General features: G+C 34.1%; 1 pseudogene; it reads right to left on the bottom strand.

Moving 5' to 3' along the window:
- Positions 1 to 389: 389 nt before the first annotated feature.
- LOC145596091 (putative cyclic nucleotide-gated ion channel 16 pseudogene) lies at positions 390 to 1,198 on the bottom strand (annotated as a pseudogene).
- Positions 1,199 to 11,642: the final 10,444 nt, after the last annotated feature.

Here is an 11,642-nt window from a genome sequence, read left to right as displayed (position 1 = left end):
TTGTAGTAGTTACATAAAAACTCCAGCATATATACATTTTAGTTTCTAGTATGCAAAAATTTTATAGTTCAAGAGAAATTTATTTTTGAAATTGAGAAATAATAGACTTGTCTTTTCCTTTTTTGGTATACAAGAACATCACATTTTCTAGTATTTCCTGCATTCATGTCCAAGCTTTACATTTCAGTATCTACAAAAAGAATGGAGATGCAATGTACTCCCAGCTATAATTGTTTCCTTAAACTGAATTGCATTCACAAAGTATGTTAGCAACATCTAGTAATATTCATAGGCCTTTAGTAAGACCTCAATTGAACCAATTATATGACATACTTCCAAGTGAAAATCAGCAGCATTGTGAGCTTAGGATAATATGTCATATATTTAAGTTAAGGGTAATGCTGCTTGAAAGCACGCTGAAACTCTTGATTGTGCGCGAATTGAGTTGCAAGAATCTTCATGTCATAAGCTTGCAGCACAAATGCTTCAACATCTGTGAGGCACTTTATGGTCCAAGTCGAAAAGGGAAGGCTGTCCATTGAAGTTGTAGGTTGTGAAGCCCATGTTACAAGGTCTTGACCACAGCATTCACCTGGTCCTAAGATGGTCAAAGTGGAGTTTCCCTTGTCCGTGAAAGATAGTTCCAATTCACCACTGAAGATAAAGAGCATTTGCTTCACAATATCGCCTTCATAAACTATGTATGTGCCTTCTTTACCAGAGAATGTTTTTAGGAGTTGGCAAATAGCCTCCACTAAAAGACTATTCATATCTGCAAACTTAGGCAACTGAAAAAAAAAAACCCAACTAATACATCAGATCAGCAAAAAGACACTATGGTTATCAACTTGAATATGATGCACAAAGGCAATTCTCTTAGCACTTTATTTGCAAATAACTATGTCAGTGTGCTGCCAATAATGAACAAAACGAATATACAAAAATGCAACTTGGGAGGATTGGAAATATCTTACTGTACCTTGCAGACAGAATCCATGTATAGGTATTTCCGAATTTCAGATCTCAAGTCCATAGGAAGTGAAACCAACATGGCCTCATCATCAATACCATTTTCAGTCCATTCAGTTTGAATAGCATGATCAACTCGTTCCTTTAGATCGAGTGATAGTTGATGATAATCCATCCACTCCTTAACTTCTCGTTGTCTAGCTCTTTGTTGTTCTTCCTTCTCCTCCATGGACTGTATGCCAGCCTTTTATATGTATAATAGAGGAGACCTTTAGCTAGAAGAAGAAGAGCATTAAAATTCAACAGAAAAAAAATAAGAGTAAGCGTAGATATAAACATGATTGAGCAACTTTACCTGAAACTTTTGAGTCCCCATGAGAAGCAAAACATGAATCTTTGTATAAAATTCCTCTTCACTATCTTATTTGTTAAACCACTACTAAAAATTCCCATTTCAATATCCTTGTCTTGGGTACAGTTGGAAAGAAGTTGATCCCAGTCAAGAGTTTTGGGTTCGAGTCCTTTTTGTATTACCACATCAGTGCAACAAATAATCCAGTATATGTTTTGGAAGTAATACACAGCTCCCAAAACCTGCACTACACAATTTATAAGACAGTACATTATGCTATCCAACACCAATCAATGCAAATAATGAAAAGATCTTAAAGATAACATGAAAAGGAAGTATTGTGCTTACATTACTTATACCCGTAAACCAAAGGAGGTTGTAGAAGGCCCCTGACATGCCACTTTTCAATAAATTACCAGCCGTTTTTGAAGCTTCTATTTTTGAGAAGCACATATCATATAACTTTGGATAAACTTGAATCCAAGAAATTAAATATAGTACCATAAAACTGGTAACATGTGACACAGGAGATATTGTAGCTTTTGAGGATTGAAGTTGTAGCCATATGTAAACCTGAAAGCAAAGAGAACTACTAAACTAATAATTTTAAAATTTGCATACAGAAACTTAATTAAACCTTTTATTGGGTAGGAGTTTGTAAAACACACCCACCGACCAAGCACAGGAAGACTAAAATTTCTCAATAGTGAAAAATATTCCTTTTGTAAGGAATGTAAGAAAATCATTTTCTTGTTTTCAGCCAAAACAATCGCAACCTTAGTAAAAACAAATGACACTTGCTGAATTGAGGAAGTGAATAGAGGCTAAATAAGTAAATCTCACACCATGAACATAAAACCAGAGAAAATAGCACCACACAATTTTTGATTAAATATGCAACTAAATTCAGATGTATCAGTTCACCTTTGTACCAAAAAAGACAAAAATGTATTAGTTCACCTCTGATAGTGGTAATGCTGCGATGAGGTCAATAACGAAAGTAGATTTAATGTTCTTGATTGCAATATCTCTAGGTTCTTCGATCAATCTCCTCCTTTTGAACACTCTAGAGCCAGGAGCTTCATAAGCCGTGCGAAATTTAACCAAAATGCCCAACATTAGGAAGGAATCTCCTATCATTTTTAGTATTGTCAGGGTTATTGCTAATTGTAGATCCAAGCCTACGGAAGTTTACGACTCTTGAAACGTTGGGATGTACATGACTACAGGGTCTATGAAGAAAGTTATCACGCAAACCATGATCATAAATCTGTTCCATTGAACCATAAGTTCGCTGCTTGGATCAAAAACTTGGTTGAAGAAGCAATTTTTTTCTCTAGCCATTTAATTGTGACTGGTGAGGCTAATGATGGAACGTATCCATCAAGGTTTAGAGTAGTTAGATGGGCGGAGATTGTGGCTAACTGAACGATGCTTCAAGTATTTATTTTACTCCTCAACGGAAAAGTCGCTAGTACTTCAAATTTAGCTAGGCAAAGCCATGATATTAGGACTACTGATGTTTAAAAAAGTATAACAAACTAAATTTTTTTTTTCAAAAATATTGTGAAAAGATTGAAATTATTTCACTTTGTTGATCAAATTTGCGTAAAATCCCTTTGTTTCTTGTAACAAAAGGCCAACGACAACCGACAAATAAGAATGTGAGGTAGAACGTAGAAAACTATTAAAAAAAAATTGTGAAAAGATTGAAATTTTTTCACTTTGTTGATCAAATTTGCGTAAAATCCCTTTTTTTCTTGTAAAAAAAGACCAACGACAAGCAAGAATGTGAGGTAGAACAATTATATAGTTTGGTACTTTGGTGTAATAAACTTAACACGAAGATTAAATTGCATAAATTAACTCTATAATTTCTCAAGTGGAAAGTTGTTGGTTCAAGTCTTAATTGAAACATTTAAAAGTGAGGTAAACTCTTAAATAAACCTGATTCACATACATTAATTTATTATAAACCATTAATAAAAGGATCACAATGTTTCAATATTGTTATTTTATAATAATGGTCATTATATAAATAAAAAAAAAAATTAAATAAATAGAAAAAAACAATATGTTAAAAATTGGAGTAGGCCCATTTCTAGCTTCAATGCCTACTAGGCGGCGATCGTGCTCCATAGTCAATACCCAATATTAGGTCAACTTAAATCAAAATTTGTCAGGTTTGCTCACAACGTAAAAGGTCAACACTCAACAGTGCAAGGGAGTTTTGACAAATCAATTCTGCAAGTCTAAATTAAACGTTCGCGTAGAAGTAATGCCACACAAGACATAACTTCCATCTTTATTGTGTGCTTGGAATGAACAGAACAGATGCAAAAAAGTACTCTAGCAGAAAAGTGGTGGTACGTTACACCGTGTCTTTTACGCACTCTATGAGCCAACTAGAGATGCTTTCTAAAAGCAAAATGAAGAAATGTACTAGTAAAAAAACGGCCTCCTTCTTTCTTGTTTCTATAGTTTTATCAGCCCAACATATTCAAGCAGCATTGGTGTCAATTGGAATTGGCGTAGGAGTAATAGGAGCTTTCAGCATCGTTGTTGGCGTGATTGCTCTACGTAAACTCAAACGCATGGAAAAAAGAATTACAGAGCGCCCTCGTGCACCCAAAGCTGCTGATCAGTTTCTTAAGAGAAGTACCCGTATTGCAAATACTATGCCGGCAATGCCGCTTCGATGTGGCTAGAGTTAATGCGTCGCCTTTGGTCCTTCTAATGTTGTTCATTTTTTTTTACCGAAGGTAAGAAGAAGATCGACCTTATCCAGCCAAAACTTCGCATAGGTCAACAGACTCAAATTGGAGGGCAAGGTCCCTTGAAGAATGGGGAAAGGGTCGGACGTTTGCACTCCATATAGAAAGTATTGAGATGAATCTTTCAAGACCTCCAAAAAACTTCTCTATTCATTTTATGATAATTGCAACAATTTGACTAGCACACATGCCAATACACAACTAGGGATGTCGGTGGGGCAGGTCAAGTAGGAGACCCGCTATGGGTCTCGGTTTGGCGGGTGGTGGGGAGGGGGTGGATTTTAAGTTGTACCCGCCTCATCCCCACCTCATACCCACATCTATATATCTTTTAAAGCAAAATTACATACTTTTATACTATTTATAAAATAATTACGTAAAATACAATATTCATTATAATACTTTGTACGACACTTATATTATAACACAAAAATGTGTGTAGAATGTTTTATTTTATAATTCGTATTAATTATGTAGGATTGTGTATTTGAGATACGGAGATTAGGTGGATCTTGGGTGGGGATTAGACGGGTCTTTGGTGGGGATTGGGCGGGGATGGATATCCAAGTGGGGGGTTGGGCGGGGATGGAGATGAAAATTAGACCCGCCGCGGGGATGGGGATGGGGGAGATGAAAATATTAAGTGGGGATGGGGATGAGAAGGTCAACATCTACCCCGCCCCGCCCCATTGACATCCCAATGCACAACTTTAAGTATAAATATTTATAAATGCATATTAGTAATAAAACGTTGATATATTGAAAATATACATTAACATAAATCCAGAAATGTTTTACGGAGTATATAACAACATAAATATATATAGATATAAAAATATACTCAAAATAAGTAGTACTTTTTCTCTTTTTTTTTTTTTTTTTTTTTGAAATAAATAGTACTCGTACATACATAATTGATGTAAAAGTCAAATTGTGTGCCATTATTATGAAACAAAAGTATATAGCATAATTTTCCTAAAATGAATAGAGAATTTTACGTCATGTGACTATGCTTTATCAATGATTATTTGAGTTTGTTTTATATAATGCTCATCCTCCCCTCTTCGCCGCACCTCCCTCGCCCTCATCGCCGCTCCTCGCGCCCGCACATATCTCCCCTGCCCTAGCCCCGCAAAACCCTAGAAACAACTCCCTTTCCCCGTAAAATTGTTGGTCGGTGGGGGGAGGTGCGGCGAGTGGTGGAGGAAGTGCGATGAGTGGTGGAGTGGCTGGGTGGTGGCTGGAAAAAGTGGGAAGTGAAGCAATGTGGTGGTGGTTGGATTGGTGGCAGTGTTTCCTTTTTGTTATTCAAAACAAACAACACAGCAAAATTGGGAGATTTTCATTCCATTTTGATTCTTTCCCTATATTCATTCTTTTCCGATTACCCCGTGCGAACCAAACAACCCCTAAGATCTTTTGGGATGGTTTCCAAAAACAAATCATTACTAGGATTATGTTAGTTACATTACTTACATCAATCATTTACACGATGAAGTTGAGTTTGTGAAATAATTAAGCTGGCACTATCACGTGATTAGGCCTGGACTCATGATGTTATTGTACAAGAGCAATTAAAATCCATATGAACTTTTAAGTAACAAGATGTTCTAATATCTGACGATAAGTCACTATCTTCCAACTAAAAAAACTTTAAGTTCAAATATAATTCCACAATCTGGTACTCATTAATCATTAACCAAAGCGTTGTCCAAACCAGTTAGGCAGTTAACTCGCCATCTAATAGTCTTGAGTTCTTGACTACTGAGCCTTTGAGTTTAAATTAAACTTTAGGCCCAAATATCCAAAAAAATCTGAGTCAACTTTAGTGGACCATTTTTCTTTAACAAAAAACAAACTTTAGTGTCTTATAAGCTCTTAACTGATCTCGCTCTTCTATAATTTTAATTTTAATTTAATTTTTTTTTTTTTTTTTTTTTTTTTTTTTTTTTTTTTTTGTTAAAAATGTACTCCGTATCTAGGACTTGTTCATATTTACTGAAGTGAGTTGAAATGAACTGATTGGAGTTGAACTGAGCTGAAATGAACTGATTGGAGTTGAACTGAGCTGAAATGAACTGATTGGAGTTGAACTAAACTGAATTGAATAGAGTTTAAATGAATATTTTATGAGAGAAGAAAATTAGAAGCTGAACTGAACAGTATTGATTGGAGCTGAACTGAATTAATTAGAGCTAAACTGAACTGAACTAATTGGAGCTAAACTGAACTGAACTGGACTGAAATTAAGCTGAAGTGAACACGCCCGTACAAACAAATACTCGTATCACTAAACATGAGTATTAATAGATGAAGTTGAGGGTTATAGAATTTTATCATCATAAAATGAATAAAATGGGAACGAGAACATATTTATGACCGAAGGTGCGCCGATGTAAAATTGATTTTGTATTTATTGCAATACTGTATTTCTGTAAAAAAAAAAAAAAAAACGACAAATTTAGGCGTATCAAATAATACGAGAATATAGGCTATGTAAGTATGCGTGATTTTGTCATGAATTCCCAACTTAATTCCATTTTAGGAAGTACAGTATATTTAATGCTTATATATAGCCCTAAAGACTATATACTACCTCCGTCCCCTTTTGATAGTCTCTTATGGGCATTTTTCACGGGAATTAATAAACACAAATAAAAATAGTAAAAGTACATTGAAAAAAGTAAATTAACATTGGATATGCAAAAATTAGAGAGAAAAAGTAATAAAAGTGCATGGGAAAACAAAATTTATATGGGAAAGTCAAATTTGCACAAACATTGTTGCAAATTGAAGGGAATTTTGGTAAAAAAAATTACGGAGTAATATTAATGGTAGTTGGAAAAAGCAAATGAGGTAAACATTTTGGGACTAAAATTTGCCCGAACTATCATTTGGGGACGGAGGGAGTATATCACTATACCATTACCCTTTGATGAGAGTTGACCATTAAGAAATACAGAGTAACAACTACTGCACGTACGGATTATTGAACAAATAATTTCAATTTTTCAAGTGAAACTTCATAATACTCTTATACTCCGTATTACTTCATCAAATATTGGGCCGAATGAACCATAAACTTGTGTACAATCAATGCAATCTATCCTTTCCACGTAAAATATTTTTATTTTTATTTATTTATTTATTTTTTTTGACGGGTCCATGTAAAATAATGTTAATGTCACTAATTATTTGAACATTTGAAACCAAGGCCTTGTGTAACGAGTCAAACTCAACAGCTTTGCCAAAACTTGACCAAATTTTCAAGTTTTCGTTTGATAGTTGAAATTTTTTTAAACACTCCCCGTGTAATTGCCAAAGTCGAAGCCAAAAAAATAAAACTCGTCCGTACTTCAAAATATGATTTGATTAAAATGCATAATAACATTTCAATTACTGAAAATTTATTACCTAAATAATTAGATATTGTTGTACAACATATATATAGGAGCTGATATTGCATTGATTTAGGTACGCCTTTACGACATTTACCCAAAGTTATTTGTAGCATTGTTTGAAATTTTCTCATACAAACTATATAGGAAAAAAATAAATCCTCATCATGTATCACACTTTGTTACGTTGTGATTATTGCTTATATTTAAAGCTGTAAGCAACATATCGTGAAATAATACCGTAAATGATAAAAAATAAAAATTAAAATTAAAAAAACAAAAAAAATCTTTAGCTAACAATTTTTCAGAGTAAGCAATAATACTACTTTAACTTTTAAAATTTTAATTAATTTTTGAATGAAACAAGATGATACTAAAAAAAATTACAACCAGCGATTTGAAATTTGGTTGAAATTTTGAATTCATACTTCGTAATTATTTTATATTGCAAATAAGACAAATTGATCATAATTTTGGCCATCAACACCAGTCCAACACTCACTTCCGTGAATAGAAATGACTCCGGACTCCAGCAAACAGATAGCTTAAAGTTTTCCTGAGTTCTTGGAGATATCAGATACTCCCTCCGTTTTTTTTTATATGCATTACTTTCCTTTTATGGGTGTTTTTTTTATATGCATCACTTCTATATTTGGTAAAGTTATACTATATTTTATTATTTCTCTCTCTTACTTTAAACCCCACTCAAATTATTTTATCATTTCTCTCTCTTCTATGTCCCCACTTAAATAATAAAATATCTACTCTCTCTCACATACTATCTCTTTCATGATCCCCATCATACTTTTATTATAATAATTTATTCACCCACTCACAATATTATATTTATCTCCTAAAACTATATGCATTATCAAGTGATGCATATAAAAAAACGGAGGGAGTATGAATATACTACCTCCGTTCCCTTTTGATAGTCCTTTATGGGCAAATTTTAGTCCCAAAATGTTCACCCCATTTGCTTTTTCCAACAACCATTAATATTAATATTAATTTTTTTACCAAAATTCCCTCCAATTTGCAACAATACTTGTGCAAAGTTATATTTCCCATGTAAATTTAGTTTTCCCATGTACTTTTATTACTTTCTCACTCTACTTTTTTGCATACCCAATGTCAATTTACTTTTTCAATGTACTTTAACTCTTCTTATTTGTGTTTATTAATTCCCGTGAAAAATGTCCATAAGGGACTATCAAAAGGGAACGGATTGAGTATAATAGTATGATAGACATTTTCCCTCCACCAATAATTAAAAACATTATTGAAAAATTTAATCAAACAAAAATGCATAATATATTGAAAATATCTGTATTCCACTATTAAGTTCCATTTTCCCAACTCATTTGATTTACTTACAAAATTTGGTATCACAAACATAAAATTAAAACACTGCCTAAATTCACTACCATCAAATTTATCTATTCCTATCAATCTAGATTGGAGTAACCAATGAAACAATAATTCCTTCATATCGGATAAGATGTCTTCTCCTTATATTTTTTTAAAAAAAAAAAAAAAAAAAAAAAAAAAAAAATCTTCTACTCCTTACCTCTACCTTCTCATTCCCCTTTTTACATATTTCACCACTAACCTCCAAAAGCCCCTTTATTACCATTTCAATTTTACCTATTTAGAGAAAATCCATACATCAGAACAAAACAGAAGTACAAAAATTGCACTGAACCAAACCATTGACATTACACATAGAACAACTCTTAAACCCAGATTTATCCTTATGACTTCCATCACACCATTGACACACTACAAACCTATACCCTCCACACACTTTACAAATCCCTCCTTCATCCAATGCCAACCCTCGGATCATCCTCTTCAATTCTCCGCTCTCTTGCAGCCGTCGGATCTCCTCCACCCCACCAACATACTTTCCACCAACATAAACCGCCGGTAAACTCGCCTTCTTCCCTGAAACAGTACAAGGAATTATCCTCTGCAACTCATCTACGAACCTCGCATCCATCGCTAAATCTCGTTCGTCCATTTTAACCTTGTACCCTTTCAAAATTGATCTGACGGTCTTGCAGTCCTCGAACGTCCTCCTCACCACGTGGAGGCTGGTGTAGTAGACGACCACCTTGTTGTGCGAGTCCGGGGGCGGGTCGGGCTGGTGGGCCTGACGGTGGGCCCAAGTTCTGACCCGGTTGAAAACAGAGGGCTTTCTGGGTTGGGTTGTCCGGGTCGGGTCGTCGTAGAGAAGGGAGTCGATGTCCTTGAAGGAGACGGAGTGGTGGGCCGGGCTGAAGGAAGCAGAGTAGAGAGAATGCTTGTGAAGTGGGGTTAGCAATGGAGAAGGGTGGTGATTGAAGAGGGTTTCAATGTCTTTTAAGGAGGGAGAATGTAGGTGAATTGGTGAAGAAGGAGGGTGGTCATCCAAGGTTAAGGAGGGTGATCTTGTGTGGGTGCGAACAGAGGATTTCTTCACCCATGGAACCCACATTTTAGGAGAGAAAAAGAGAGGAGAGAGAAAATTTATGGAAAAAAATTGGGGTTGAAATTTTTGAAATGGGTTGATTAATTGAGAGAGTGAGAGGTTTATAAAGGGTGAAAGAAAAAAAAATTGGATAAACATCAAAAAAAGTTGGATGGAAGAAGAAGAAAAATGGGTTTGGATTATTAGTAGGTTCTAGTGAGTTTCATTTTTCTCGTGAGTTTAATTTTGTGCAAGTGTGCAAGAGAGCAAGAGCATTAATTGTTTGATTTTTTTAATTATAAAAATTAATGAGAATGGTGATTATATGTTGATTTATTACCTTGTTTGTGCTTTGGAGTTTGATGATGTGTTAAGATAGCGTAATGTGAGACATTGTGTCATTAGTGAGTCATGTGGTAATTGACTCTTGTGTCTTCGGTTACGAGGTACGGTTGAAAATGGGTTGAGTCGAACTCAGAGTGAATTAAAAATTCGTAGTTTTTTTTGTAAATAAATTTTTAGTTTCTCCATCCCGCCGTATAGTTGTATATTGATATGACATGCATATACGGAGTACATTATATAAGTACATGATCTTTTTAATTCATTACGGGTATGTAAATTTGGGATTTTAATAAATATGTTATCAATTTTTTTCAAAAGGTCACTTAAATAAGAAGTACATAGACGGCTAACTTTAGCTGATTATTCAAAAGCAATCACATACTCAAAACGTAAACTAAAAAAATAAAATTAGTTATGGGTTCGATCCACATACAAGACCGATTGTTATATAGGAAAATTAGGAGTATATAAAAATTAATAGTATTTGAATTTGTGGAAGAATATTGTAATCATAAGTCATTATGCTAGGTGTGAATATGTGATTTAGTTTCAAAATGACATATGGATCAAATGAATCATGAATTGTAGACTTATGAAAGCTTGTTTCAGGGATAAAATATCAATTAACTAGGACTCAGTAAATAAATTAATGCTTATAGATAAGTTACATAAGTAAATGAGGTTGGTGACTTGGTGTGCCTACTTTAGGAATTGCACATAAATACATAATCATCTTAAGTTTTAAACTTGCAAAAATAATTAGACTATTACATAGCTTTTCCCTTGATTCTCTCCGCATCTCCCTCTTAGGAAAGTAATCATCAATTTAATGCATAATATATCAACCTTACCAAAAGTATCTGATTGCTAATAATTTTTGTAAGAAAATATCTGCTTGTATTAAACCTTAGGTCTATCTGTTTCATCTTTATAGTTCGTATAACTTATCTCGACTTGTCCTAAAAAAGAAAAAAAAAATTATTTAGACTTAATTTAAACGAAATAAGTTTAGATAATATAACGTCACGTTAAGGAGTACCGGACTTCCGGGGTAGACCTCACACAAAGGTCCCAAACGATTTGATTGGGCAAGCTATTCATACCCCCACTTCTCCCCATAATATTTCTCAGGCAGAAACTATTCATACCAAGTACTTTGTAGTTCAATAAATCCTTTGAAATGTGATGCAAAATTGCAAACATGCAATACGTACGTGTAGTATATTAGAGTTATAATTTACTGTACAGTTTTACATGATTACAAACTGTAATTATGAGCCATAACATATGCATAACCATCAATTATGTGGACCACGACAAAAGCTTTTATTTCTTAAAGTTGCCAAATGGCA

This window comes from Chenopodium album, chromosome 19 (assembly GCF_948465745.1).
Source record: "Chenopodium album chromosome 19, dcCheAlbu1.1, whole genome shotgun sequence".
Taxonomy (NCBI): domain Eukaryota; kingdom Viridiplantae; phylum Streptophyta; class Magnoliopsida; order Caryophyllales; family Amaranthaceae; genus Chenopodium; species Chenopodium album.
The sequence above is the reverse complement of the archived record's forward strand: the minus strand, read 5'-3'. Positions and strand labels throughout refer to the sequence as shown.